Below are 15,361 nucleotides of genomic sequence, written 5' to 3' on the forward strand. Positions count from 1 at the left end.
CTCGACAAAGCTACCACATATAACCAGTTTATTTGATTCGGTCACAGCCACGTACCACATTCAAATAAACATCACATCCATCATAGATAGTTCACAATAGGCATCACAGTCAGTTCATATAGATATATCGACCACATCACAGATGCAAATGAACTTCACAATCACAAATGCAAATAAACTTCAGAATCACAAGTACATAGTTCCCGGTAGCTCTCCAGACTCATTAGGAATGCAAATAAACTATGACCACGGTGACCACTGTCGGTCATAAGGCTCATTCGATGCCGCAGATTGATTCTGCACAAAGGAAAAGAGATAAATCATTAACAGTGATAGAGAACGAAATATACAAGTATTAGAAATAAACTAGCAACTAGAAAAAGTAATTAATTCTGCTGAAACTAAAAGTAGCTAAGTTACGGTGATTGAGAACGAAACAGTGATTACAAGGTTAACTACAAACTAGAAATAAACTAGAAATTAGAAACTATAAACATACGCACATCACAAAGGAGAAAATATTAATTCTGCATAAACTAGAAACGGTGATTGTAAGGTTGTGAAGTGACTCACAGTGCCTGAAACAGTATTTGGAGCAGGGTGAGGAGGAGGGACTAGCATCGGTGGCGGAGGTTGACCGACTGCAGTGTAAACACCCCTCATATATTCAAACATCTGCAGCCGCTCTGCCTCCATCCTCTGTCGCTCTGCCTCCATCCTCTGCCGGTCTACCTCCATCTTCATCTCTAGCTCCTCCCGATGCCTCGTTTCTTGTTTCAGCTGAGCCTACAATTTTTTCATCCTAATGTTACAATGCAATGCAAAAGTATGTAAAAATCAATGAACGATGAATAAAACAGAAATAACCTAGAGTGCGTTCATCTGAAACCGCATAGAGTCCGGCCGTGGGCGTATCGTGGGGCTGGAACTCACGCTCCGTGCTCGAATCTGGGAGAGAGTGGGAGTACTGGCCGTGTCGATTATGTCGTCACCAATCCAGAACCGCTCATGCTTCTTACCTCCTCTGGCCCTCATAACCACTTCTCCATCAAGGTCATGGGGGCTTGGATTGTACTCTAGGCCATGGACCGCCCTTGCCATCGATGTGTATCCATCGAGGCGGCTATGGATGGACTCGTTGTTGTACGCCGAGGACGGGTCCTCTGGGTTGTAGGCGACGTCGGCCGTCGCCTTGCCCTTGTGGGCCAAAGCATATGCCATGAGCTAGGAGCAAGGCTTGCCACCATGTGTCGCCGACTGTAAAAAAACAATATGATTAGAAATTATGTAGAATTGAGCGTTAGAATAAAGAAATGAATTTGTGTACCCATCTAGTCGTGTATTCTGAGAGGTTGAGGTTGTCTTGATGGTATGGTGCACTCGGCATCAGCAAACGCCGCTCCTGGCAAGCGTTGTGATTCTCCTTCCATGCGGGGTCACACCACCTGTCCACCATCCGGGCCCAGCACTGCAGATCGTAGGCGCACCACCATGGAGGCACCTACGTCATCAAGTATATGACATATAAGAAGATGAAATTAAGCGTAATTAATCTCAGAAAAAATAAGTATTAATGTTCTATATTTACCTTCAGGTATTGTTCCGGAGTCAGCCTCATGGTTCTTGTCGCACTTTTAGGGACCCTCACTCTAAGAATTTCCGCGTGGTATATTTCCGCGTGGTATTGGATCATGGCCTGGATACGCACCTCGTAGTGCATGTCCTTGATGAGTTTCTTGGCAGCTTTGTTAGCCACGGCATCCGCCCTGGCCTCGTATCCCTCCTCACATCTAAAGAAATCCTACATATAGACGCGATGTATCTAGTCATTATTTCAAGAATGTCCAATCAATACGATGTATTGAGCAATGTAGTGCGAGAAAGACTTACCCAAAGCTCGGCCTTGACACGCTACGCCTTGTCGACGAATACCCTGCCATCCCAATCAGGGGCATCGGGGACAGCGGCATAGTGGGCCCACATGTAGGCCGGCTCGATAGTTCCACCGAACTGCACTAGGCCAGGGAACTTTTCCTTGATCAAAAGACCAAGGATGCCATTCACATGGCGTGCGTGATCACCCCCGCCTACCTTCCTCCAACCCCTGCCCAAGTGATTAAGATAAATTATTAGTTTCTATTATAATTTTGAACATATCAAATGAAAAATTAGTGATAACATCTAAAGTTACTTACTTATCTCCATCGGGTCGAATCAGCGGGCATCTCTCAAGAGGTATCGGTCACCTTGGGAGGGTCGAGGGACCTCACAACCACACACGCGATGAAGTAGAGGAAGAGGTACTCATGTCTCCTCCTCCACCCCTACCTCCTCCTCCTACACCCCTGCCTCCTCCTCCACCTGTACCTCCTCCTCAGAGGATGAGTGAGCGGAAAGTAACTCAGACAGCGATGAAGGTACAGGCGATGGTGGCCTCATCTTGCCTCCTCCCTTCCCTTGACCCTTGGGTCTACCCCGAGGTCTCTTCCTAGACCCCTCAGCTGCATCGGACCCTGCAGCTGCATTGGACCCTTTACGTGTCGTTGTCGCTTTTGAGTAAAGCGATGTTATCCTCTTCATACCGCCCACTATTGTTCAATCACCTACAATTAAAAAGAGTAAACCAATTAGCACAGATAATACATCAAAATAGATGCAAAATAAACAAAACATACTTAAAAATAATATGGTATGATAAATAATAAATCAATTAGCACGGATCATACATGTATTAGAAATAATCATCATGATCGAGATTACCTGGATCATAAGTCTCATCATCACTATCACGCATGTCGATATAATCATTCCCGTGCTCCGAAGGAGGAATGTCGTCATCACCGTCATTGCTTAGATGTAATCGCTGAAGTAATTCTAAGTCCTTCACATTCTGAACCTCGTCTCCGGCGTCCTCATCAGCACCACTTTCATTGTCTACTTCCATACCCTGAGCTTTAGTTAAGTCTATCTCAAAACTCCCTTCGAGCCCATCTTCTTGAAAGAACTCTCTGTCATATGTGTTGGGGTCTATGTTGTAATCTTGATTGTTTGGGATAGGTAGTTTACTGTGTGGCGATACCTTGTATACAACATCCTAACCCTTAAGACGGTCTATAGTTTGGTATGAGTATGAGAGATAATAAACTTGCGTGGCCTGTTGTGCCACAATATAGACATCGCCTCCTGGTAAGATGGATGATTGTTGAATTTCGACTAGCCCAAGATTAGGGGTCCGTCTCACTACTTCAGGATCAAACCAATGGTATTTGAATATAACAGGAATAAGAGGTTTGCAACCATTAAACATGAGTTCGTATATTTCTTCAATTCTTCCGTAATACTCAACCCCATCTAAGCCATACGTGAAAACTCCAGTATTTATGGTTCTTCGATTGGGCTGACTCTGCTCGTGGCTTATTGTGTGAAACCGATATCCATTCATGTCATAACCGGTAAATGACCTGACCCTATAGGCACAACCATCGACAACCTGTCTCAACTCGGCACTCATAGACGTATCGGTTTGTCCCTACAAGTTCAAGCAGGGTAGTTCGTTATATTAGTGGCACGTACGAGCAGCTTGTAATCGGACAAATTGGACAGTACCTTATGTTTGAACCAAGAAATAAAATCGGGCATTCCATTTCCCGCACCATCTCTAAGAAAGGTCGAAGTTTCCTACGGGGTAGGTTCCCTTGATTCATGTCAGAATTGTTCATGAAATTCCATGTACGAACGAGAAATAAGGGAGTTGGACATAGAATTGTGACTACTTCAGAAAAAGTTTGTTGAGAACTTACAGCATGTACGGCTCCACTTCGGATAGGTTGGTCAACACATATAACATAATAGTGCACCACTCTTCATGTTTTAAGGTCTTGTTAGTCGCACCACTTGCACTTCCTAGTTGCCCTCGGAAAATGCTAAGGTTCAATTCATCTTTGCTAGCATTGTAACGATGGGGTGGATTATGCATGCTAGGAAGGTTGTCAACACAGCATTTTGTTCTGAAGTTTGACACCTCCTCCAGAATATATGCCTCTGCTATTGATGCTGCCGAAACTCTATCTTGAATCAGAGCAGAGCATGGAAACTACCCCCATCTACACATACTCGGGCTATCCAAAAAACGTGGACAATTCAAAATAGATACGGTTATAGATATACAAAGATCTGCATATTTTCAACCATATCTCTTTTGAACGGGGGACGCCTAGCTAGGTTACGTGATATACAAACATCATACGAAAAGAGGGGTGTAGGATGCCTCACCTTGCTGTCCTACAAAGTGACGAGTCGAGGACAGTGGGGAATGGTCTTTGCAATAGCCTTTCCTGCATGGGGAGGTAACATAATAGTGTCAATTGTAAATTTTGGCAGTACCTCCCCTACACAGTGAGGTAACTAAAACCTACAACAAACCAATGGCACGATGGTCGACAACCACATACACACCAAACCAACGGCACGATGGTCGACAACCACATACACAGGTTATACCTTGCAAAACCACGGCAGGTCCAAGGTGTGGGGCGGTGGGAGGGCAAGGCACCGAGCGACGGCAGGGCGGGGCAAGGAGTGGTGGTCGCGTAACCTATTATAACATAAAACAAAACATGTTATAAACAAATTATAATACTAGATATGAGGATGGCTAGCTACCTTCTGAACACTAGATATGATTTGCACTCCTGATCACTAGATGATTTGTAAGGTTTTTCTTTTGGCCCCTGAACACTAGATTCCCAAGCATAGCTACTACTAGTGCTATCAATTCACAGATGAGGAAGAGGAAGAATGCCGACGAACCTTATAGGTAGGGTCCTATGCTAGAGGGGAGCGCGCCGGCCGTCGGGGCGACGGCCATCGGAGGGAGGGCATCGGCTGCCAGGGTGCCAGGGGCCCGGCGCAGGGAGAGCCGAGGGGCGACGACAGGGTCCCGGGGCTGCGGTGGGGCAAGGGACGTCGATGGGGCTAGGGAGGCTGGCGGTGGCTAGGGGCACGGGGCGACGCCCGAGGGCACGGGGTATGCGTGGGCCGACGATGGCATGGCTTGGGCCAATGTGGCGTGGGTCGGCGGCGGCATGGCGTGGCGCGGGCACGGGAGGGCGTGGCGTGGCGTGTGTGTGCGGGCGCGGCTGTGTGTGTGAGTGTGTGTGCGGCCGGGGGTGGTTATGAGGGAGGTTTGCCGAGTGCTAGATCGCGGGCACTCGGCAAACCCATTTTGTTTTTTTTCATCTTCAAACCCTAAACTACTACGCGTGTGTGGGGCCCGGTGAAGTGGTTTGCCGAGTGTCCTAGGTCTGACACTCGGCAAACCCCATGTTTACCGAGTGCCAGATCAGAGGCACTCGACAAACCCGTTTTGTTTTTTTTTCATTTTTAAACCCTAAACTACTGCGCGTGTGTGGGGCCCGGTGAAGTGGTTTGCCGAGTGTCCCAGGTCTGACACTCGGCAAACCCCATGTTTGCCAAGTGCCAGATCAGGGGCACTCGACAAACTTTTTTTTATTTTCCTTCTTTTTCATACGTGTTTTCCTCAATTTGTTTCGATGTACTTTGAAAATACCATCTCAAATTCACTCAACAATATATATTTGATTTTTCTAGGAATATTATTCCATTATTTTATGCAGTTATAGCTCAAATTCAATTTATGTGAATTAAAATTTTATAATTGCACTTAATAAATTAAAATTATCAAACACATCCAAAAAATTACCAAAATTTCACATGAAACAATCTTTGTTCTCTATTGCCTATACAAAAAGTTTTGAAGTCAAACCCCAATCCGACCTTCAATTTGACCCTAAATCTTACCAAATCATTCTTAATGCTACGATTCTTCTTTTGAGATACTTTGATTTGTAAACATCGTACGTGACAGATTGTGCGAAACCTTCTCAATTTTTTTACCACGGCCTCCACGTATGATATCATGAGATCTTGATAAATCTCATGATTTTCAGACTTTGTTTACTTTTTTAGAATTTAAAAACCATTCGGCCACACGTTCGTGGTCGTGTTTCCTCAACAGGATGTTTGAAATTTCTTTTCATTTCCCGGGTAAGGCCTCACACTGGACTCAATAACATGAATATCATTTTTCTACTCATTTTATTCTATTATTTGAATCACTTGTAGTTCAAATTTGACTTATACCAAAAAATTCCTTGAAATGCAATAAATTAATTAAATATAGCAAACAGATCCAGAAATATACCAAATCTTAACATGGAGTACCACATGTTGTATGTGGAGAGTAAAAAAAGTTTCAAGGTCAAAAGAGAAAAAAACTTATTTATTTACCGAGTGCAAAAAAATACTCCGCAAAACTTATTTCTTTGTCGAGTGCCACTAATGGACACTCAGCAAACTCCTAATGGCCAGCACACTAACCGACGGATGTCCACATGGCGGTTTATTGCCGAGTGTCTCTGTTTTTTCGAGTGTTTTTTCCTAGTTTACCAAGTGTTTTTTCAGCACTCTGCAAAGAGTTTATTTGTCAAGTGCCATTATTTTGCTGAGTGTGTTTTTTGCAGCACTCGGCAAAGAGCTTATTTGCCGAGTGCCCAATAGAATGCACTCGGCAAATATTTTTGCACTCGGCAAATCTGATGTTTCTGGTAGTGGAGAGGTGTACGTCATACGCGTACGCTCTCCTTGGAAGGAGTGAGAGGAAGGTGGCAGCGGCGCCGCGTGGCTGGACCCGAGTGTGGAGCTGGCGGCCTGGCACGCGTGCGGGTGCGGTGGTTCGTTGCTCGGTGCTGGGCCGTTGGCCCGTCTCGTTGGAGCTCATCCAGTTCCTCGGTGCTGGGCCATTGTTCGTCTCCTGGATTGCAGCCCACGCCGGCCCCGTTCGTTTCGCTAAAATTTGGCTGCTGCTTATGCCTATATTGATTTGTTGTGAGAGAAAAATATTATTTGTTCGCTGAAAAGTATTGCTGGGTGCAAAACATGGCGTAGATTTGGTTAAACAGAAGATTTTTTTCTAATATAGATGCAATTCAATGTGGTATATCAGGACAAGAGGTTTTGAATTATAACCCTGACAAGTGCAATTTTAAATAAAATAATTATAGCCAACCCTTGTTTCCATATTTGAGTTCCTAAGGAGACATGGCAAGCACAATTTAAATAAAATATATCGTAACCGAGGTGCCCCCGTAAACTTTTATGTCCGTTGACACCCCCATCAACCTTCCTATAGATTGTGTGGAGAGATGAGTGTTTGCTGCTTAGTAGTGTATATTGTCATAAAGAGCCTCAATCAAAGAATGGATGGCCAAGCTAGTGGTGTACGGTGTCGTATGCCTCCCTCCCCCATCAACCTTCTTGTGGTTTTCTGCAAAGAGATGGATGTCCACTGCTAGTGGTGTGCGATGTTGTACGACATCCCCGTCAACCTTCCTATAGTTCTTATACGAGGATGTCCACTACTACTAATGGCGTGTGTTATGTTATCCTCGGTCTTCCTGTTGAAAAATGGATGTTTGTTGCTAGTTTAATAGAGGCGTTTCCATGGTTATATGTTTAAGACATGGCAATTGCTCTGGTACTCCCTTTTCAAAAAATGGCATGAATCTTAAAGCAAGTAATTAAAGAAATTAATTATTTTACACTATATTACACCTGGGTCCCGCCTGGGCCTAGCCCGTCCAAGAGTAGCCCGAGCCCAGCCCTAATCCATATGGGAAGAAACATCCATGAAGGTCTCCGTGTCTCCGTCCGCCGCTGTTTCACGCGTCCAGCAACACTCGATGGCTACTCCTCCCCGGATCCCATTTCTTCCTGCGGAAAGGACTACGGCGCCACCGAAGCCATTGAGAAAGAAGACGACATGCCACTGACCAGGAAAGGAGCCCACCCACACCATCAGCCATGGGAGGCACCTGTCCGGGCCCCTCTCATGACACCGCCCACGACACCAGTGCGCTCATGCCCCTGTCCGTGCCTCCTCGCGCCTACGAGCCACCGGCGATTCCCAAGCAGCGGCGGCCATGGCACCGGCCACCGCACCCCCATCGCCCCCACCGCGCCTCCTTCCCCCTCCGTCTGTGCCCCCACTGCACCACGCACCAGGCGCCACTGGCCGCCGCGGCGCAGGGCACGCCGGCCGGGTGAGGCGGCCATCCGTGCATCCATGGCTCCCAAGCGCCACCGGCCGGGCGAAAGGTCCTTGTGTGGTTTTGGTAATTGAGTGATAACCTAGGTGGACTAATTGTGTTTATGTGAGATACACAGATGATTAGTCCATAGGTACATATGTGTTAGCAACATATGCCATGAAGGTGGAAATGACTTGAAGATGTTGCAAAGCTCACACATGTGATGATGAAGGAGCTCATTGCACATGAGACATGACACTGAGTCATGTGAACAAGGTGGAGAAGATCAACACATGACTTGGCTTGATGGACCGGTTGCAAGCGTGAAGGGCAAGTTGGAGGCTTTGGAGCGATGGACCACGTGGCGGTGAAGCTTGAGCAAGACTTGGCACCGATGGACGAAGGCAACGGTGAAAAGCAAGTGAAGTCAAGATCAATGAACCAATATGATCACGTGATGATATGAAGTGGATCATATCTTTGGTGATTGGTTGGTGCATATGTTATAGCAACAATGGAGGAGTTGGAATGGAATGCGCAAGGCAAAGGTATAACCTAGGGCATTTCATTTCATAGGTGTGTAGAGAAGTTTATGACTGGGTTTAGGATAGATGGCCGTACTATCAAGAGGGGCAAACTTATTTGCATATCGGTCATCTAGTGCCACTCGAGTGATCCAACTTTGCATCATTGGTAGGATCGAGTGGCATGGCAAGTTGAGTGGCTAACTCCTTAAAAAAATGTTTATGAAAAGCTAACACACATACACATGGTGGTGTTGGCACATTTGCAAAGGAGAAGAAGTTGGAGTTGAAACAGATCAACTCGGTGAAGAAACGAAGGCGAAAGGAGGTCACTGTGAGTGACCGGACGCTGGCCTCGATAGGACCGGTGCATCTGGTCGGTGACAGCAGTTGGGTGTGGTCTCGGTCAAGTGACCGGACGCTGCATAGTAAAGGTGATCGGACATGCAGGGCCTATGTCTGGTCACGTGTGACGTATGGTGACGTAGGTGATGCTGAAGTTGGCACACGGGTGCAGAGCTGATCGGATGCTGGTCTGCATCCAGTCGTGCAGCACTGGACACGTCCGATCGCAAATTAGAGGCTCAGGGAGCTCTCTGGAAATGACCGGACTCTGGCTAGTCTGTGTCTGGTCGTGCAGGAGCGGACATGTCTGGTCGCAAAACAGAGGCTCGAGGAGCTCTCTGGAAATGACCAGACTCAGGCGTAGCAGTGTCTGGTCATCCTCGCGGTGCGTCCGGTTGCAACTTAATAGTTGAGATTGGGTGGTCAACATTTGAAGCTAAGGATGATGTGGTAGCCATCTGTTGACCAAACACTGGCAGGGTGCGTCCGGTCGATACGACCGGCACATCTGGTCACCCTGAGTTTTGCCCTGTGAAGGGGTAACAGCTAGTTTAGCCCATGGGGCTATAAATAGAAGGTGGTCTCAGCCATGGCTGGGGTTGACCACCTTGGGGGACTTTGTGTCCATTCTTGAGAGTGCTTGGGAGCCCTCTAACTCACTCTAGCTTGATAGTGTTCATTCGATTGAGTGAGTGAGCGATTCTAGTGCGATTGCATCATGAGGTTGCATTGAGTGGCACTTGGTGGTTGTCCTGCAAACCAGTGGTGCTTGTTACTCTTAGAGGTTGCCACCTCCTAGACGGCTTGGTGGTGGTCTCCGCCGAAGCCCGCAAGAAGCTTGTGTAGTGCTCTAGAGAAGAGCTTTGTGAGGGGCATTGTGCTCGCCCCGTGGGAGCCATGAAGAGCAACTCTAGTTGAGCGTGTCATTGAGCTACCCTCACTTTCAGGGTAGGTTCTTGCGATGCCTGACGTGCGGGATTGGTGGGTGATGCTAATTAGTCGCCAAACCATGAAGTGAGCGGTCGACACAATGGGGACGTAGCGTGTTGGTAAGCATGTGAACCTCGGGAGAAAATCACCGTGTCAACATTGTTCTTCCCATTGGTTTGAAATCCCCTTACACAAGCTTGTAATTACTTTCATATACATTGTGCTTGTGTAGTTGCTCTTGTAATTAGTTAGCTTGTGTAGCTCATTAGTTACCTTCTGTCTTGTGTAGCATAGAAGTCGCTCCCTTGCGTGGCTAATTTGGTTTGTGTAACCTTATTAGTCACATTGCTTAGTTTGTGTAGCTAAGTATTTGTGCTCTCTAATTTGGCATTGGTTGCCTTGTTATTGAGCATTACTAGTGAGATTAGGAGCTTTGTGCTTTTGCTTACTAGAATTGTGTAGGAGCTCCCCGGTGTGTAAAATACTAGTGGCATAGGTTTGTGTGACCTTGCTCCTAGAATTGAATAGGTGAGCTCTAGCTAGCCTGTCACCTTTGTTGCCTAATTAGGATCTTTATAAGGTGCTTGTGAACTTCGATAGAGGGGTGTAGTCTTGGCTAGGCCGATTGTTTTTAATTCTGCATTTATTTCGGTTAGCTGGTGCGATTTAATTTAGAAAGGATTATTCACCCTCCTTCTAGTCCGCCATCTCGACCCTACAAGTGGTATTGGAGCAAGGTCTCTCATTTGTGGTCTTTACCAACCCGAGAGGATGGCGGACTTTGGGCTAGATGTTGTTTGTGACACACACACATTTTTTATGGCACACACTATGCACAGTGGAAACGTCATATGCTTGATCATTTCTGTGATTTGGGTCCCAAGGCATGGTGGATCATTGTTGTTGGTTTTTCTCATGATGCTTTTGACATGGACAACCTAACCCAAGCACAAGAGGATTGCTTACAACTTGATACACGTGCTCTTTATTATCTAACATGTGCTTTACATGATGATGTTTTTAAACATGTGTGGGATTTGGACAATGCTCATGATATGTGGATGACACTCCAAGCCTTCTACGGTGACTCCTCCACAAGTGATGATGGAAAATTCAAGAAGGAGGATGATCACAAGGAGGAGGCACATGAGCGTATTGAGCATGACCATCATTTGGTGATTGTGGAAGATTGCTCCACCTCATGGTCAAGTGATGATGATGATGATCGATCCACTACAAGTTCACTTGACAAGATTGATGATGATGCCACAAGTGTTGCACATGAAGATTCTACCTCAAGCACACTTGGTGGTGATCTTGATGATGTTGTTTCATGCTCAAGCCATGATTGTGATGCTACTACAAGCCCATCCACTACATCGCATTGTTTCGTGTCACAAGGTGACACTAAGGTATCAAATGATAATATGGTTGATCATGTTGATTCATATGATGAGCTTGTGATTAGACTTGCTAGCATGACCATGTCTTTAGAAAATAAGAAAGCTAAAATAATGAAATTGGAAAATGAAAACTCATTTCTAAAGAACTCTTGTGAAGAACATAATAAATTACTTGATGGTCTTAAATCTTCACATTGTGAGCTAAAATTGAATCATGAGACACTAGTTGCATCTCATGAAGAATTATTAGAACAATATGCTTCACTCATTAAAGTGTTTACAAAGAAACTTAAAAATAATGTGAGCTCATCACATGGTGTCGGGGATCGATTACTAGGGTACCCAAGGAGGTGGAACTAATAACTATCAAATGCTAATGCTTCCGAACAGACGGGAATGCAACTACACTTCTTGTCCATGTAACCGAAGGTTGGCTGCACCTCGCCCTGCCCCGAAGGGTTGGCTCTACCTTGCTCGACCCCCGAGGGCTGAACTTCACCTCGCCCAACCCTCGAGGGCTAGACTCCGCCTCGCCCGATGTCTGGGGACAGACTCCGCCTCGCCAGAACAATCAGCGACTGGCTCCGCCTCGCCCGACGTCTGAGGGCTGGCTCTGCCTCGCCCAACGTCTGAGGGCTAGCTTTGCCTCGCCCGACGACTGAGGGTGGGCTCCGAATTGCTTGACATCTGAGGGCTGGCTCCACCTCACCCGATGTCTGAAGGCAGGCTCCGCCTCACCCAATGGCTGAGGGTAGGCTCTGCCTCACCCGACGACTGAGGGTTGGCTCTGCCTTGCCCGATAGCTGAGGGCTAGCTCTACCTCACCTGACGACTGAGGGCAGGCTCTGCCTCGCTAGATGTATACACCCTGCCCCTTCATAATGACGAGCATAGGGTAAGATAGGACACTAGGTCAACCATAATATCGAGGACCATGCCCTACGCGCCTGCGAGAAGGTACTGTCTGGATACCACGGGATGGGCACTTTAAGCCCTCCTAGGCATGGCAGGGCCTGAATAGTGTTGTAGGCACCGACTTTTGTCCTATAGTGTTGTCGGCGCCGCCATCAGCCCTCGGGCGTAGATCCTAACACAGGCATACGACAACCACTACAATCCAGGAGGGAACTCACATCATCAACAGTATGAACGTATGGTCACTTCCCCGTCTGCTCCCTGTAGGGTCATGGCTCGGTACCCTAGAGCACCGCATCGTTTGCCGGAGTAGGATGGGATGCGACCACTAGCTGACCGAAGCCAGAGCATGGCCCTATTAGGATCAACAAACATGCTATCCCTGGCACCGTCTGCCATGTCAGCAGGATAGGCTCAAGGGAAAAGGAAGACTCGGCACCTTCGAAGGACCTTCTCTACCTCTGGTTTTTTCCTCTTTCTCTCATCTATAATCCCTGCTCCCCCTTGGTCTATAAAAGGGAGGACAGGGCACCCCACTAAGGGGATGGATCGATTTTCACACACAATACATAGCTAAGCAACAACCGAGCTCTTGCCAACCTTTCGACCTTTCCATCAAAGACTTGGGACCTATCCCTCTCTCGACCATTTGTACCCCCTACTATGAACCTTTTTCAGTGCTAATAACATGAGCAGCGGCAAACTAGACATAGGGACATTCTGCCTAAACCAGTATAAACCTTGTGTCCTTTAGTACACCATCCGGGCCTAACGCGCAACAAATATAAATTTACTAGTTGGTGCTTATTCGAAACACCGACAGTTGGTGCACCAGGTAGGGGACCTTTGCGCGTTCCGACAATAAACATCAGGCCACAGATGGCTAGCCACGGCATCAGCTGGGTCCCAGGTGCACACGTGCACTTTAGGAGCCTAGACTTCATCATCACGATGGGATGAGAGTTGGCATTGGCTCATGCCGCTATCCCATCTCTCCCCTCCATTGGCCTCAACCACGAGATGCTTGAGCACCAGCTCGGTGTCTCCCTTGGACCCCAGCAGTCCAGGGAGGACCAGCGCCATCTCACCCTTTTCGATTCCAATGACATGGTGTGGTCTTCTGGAGGAGGATCCCTCTCTCTAGAACACATATGGAGTGCCCCGACAGCGTTTCCGTTCGGTCTCCGCAACGCTGAGGCGACCGTTAGCTAGCTTGTGGCATGACGCATGGTTCAGCCTCCCACGAACAATGAGTTCATGGGGGTGATCGGACATGTCATGGAGTCTCTCCACAACCTCCTCATAGAGGAGCCGGGGTCATCCTCTGGCTCTGACTCTAGCAGGGGGAGCCATCACCCCTCCCAGGGATGCTTCATGACGGGTACCCCTGAGGGTCACATCGAAAAGCATCTCTGCGGAGAAGGCTACCTCGGTGGGCAACCTTGCCGACAAAACTAAAGGGGAGACAACGGCTCCACCTCGCATGGGGGTGGAGCAGCTAAAAGCCTGAAAGTGAGAGATCGAGGAAGCCAGAATCCAGCTTGTGTAGGAGTGTGCAGCGCTCGATCGAGAGATCGAATGCCACGGAGATGATGAGTGCGCATGTGCCATGGCCCACGATGTAAACTGGAGGATCATTGCCGATGATGAAGCCCTTCCTCGCTTTGCCTAGATGAGCCAGAACATCACCGCCACGATGGCCTTACTCCATGGCCTTCCAGAGGCCGTGACGCCTGAGGATTGTCAGGCCCACTGTGAGATTCGCACGCTACTCGTGCGTGCGGCGGCACAGTAGGTTGAGAGCTCGCTGTCTCAACAACGCGAGCTTGACGCTAGCCAGTGCACAACCATGGTGTGCCCCGCTAGGGACACGTCAGTCCACTAGACACCATGAGGCAGCAGGCAGCGTGCTATAGTCCCGATACATCAGCGTCTCAGCCGCAACCACGACGCACGCAGCACTGTCGATGCCCGTAGATGCACCTACAGCGACCCGAGAGAAGGAGCCCACCACAGCTATCATCCTCGTCGTGGAAGGCGCTATGATAGCGGTGAGGACCGGAGCTCGAGCCTTGACCTACCGGGCCCTCAGGACTTTGGCCGCCACATCCTCAATGCTGCTTTCCCGCCAAGGTACCGACCACCTACCAATATCCTGAAGTACTTCGGGGAGTCAAACCCTGGACTTTGGCTCAAAGACTATTGGCTTGCCTACCAAGCCGGTGGTGCAGATAATGATGACTTCATTATCTGCAACCTTCCACTGTTCTTGGCCGATTCGGCATGAGCATGGTTGGAACACCTGCCGTCCAACGCCATCCAGAGTTGGACGGATCTAAAGGAGATCTTTGTGGGGAACTTCCATGGCACATACAAGCGCCCTGGGAACCCATGGGACCTCAAGAACTGCTGTCAGAAGACCGATGAGACCCTTCGAGGGTACATCCGATGCTTCTCCCAGTAGTGCAATGAGCTCCCTAACGTCGCTGACGCCAATGTTATAGGAGCCTTCCTGTCCGGGACTACCTACGAGTCTTTGGTTCATAAGTTGGGACGCAAGGGCCCGTGAACCACCAAGAAACTCCTAGACATCGCCACCAGCCATGCCTCAGGAGAAGAGGCAGTCGGAGTGATCTGCGATCGTCTCGAGGGCAAGGCAAGGTGGGACAAGGGTGCCGGCGAAGGCTCCTCCAATCATTCTGCCAAAAGAAAGAACAAGAAGCAAGAGCGCGAGGACTCGCTCGTGGCCGCTGCTGACCACAAGGGTGGTCAGAAGCCTACAGAGGGCACTTTGAACCACTTCGAAAAGTTACTCGAGTGCCCATGCCCAAACCATGCCTTCCTAGTAAAGCATCTACTAAAGGACTACAGCCCCATGTGGTGGTTCCTGTCCGGAGGCTCCAATAAAGGTGAGTAGTGAAAGGACCCTGCCCCCATCACGGATGACGCCAAGGAGAAGGACGATAGCTTTCCGACACTGGACGGCTGCCTTATGATCTTCAGAGGATTAGTGGCCTATGACTCCAAACGTCGTCAGAAGGTCATGCGCTGCGAGGTCTACATGGCTGAGCCGGTGACACCTCCCTTCCTTCGGTGGTCGAAGTCCGCCATAACCTTCGACCGGACCAACCATCCG

This window comes from Miscanthus floridulus, chromosome 4 (genome assembly GCF_019320115.1).
Source record: "Miscanthus floridulus cultivar M001 chromosome 4, ASM1932011v1, whole genome shotgun sequence".
NCBI lineage: Eukaryota > Viridiplantae > Streptophyta > Magnoliopsida > Poales > Poaceae > Miscanthus > Miscanthus floridulus.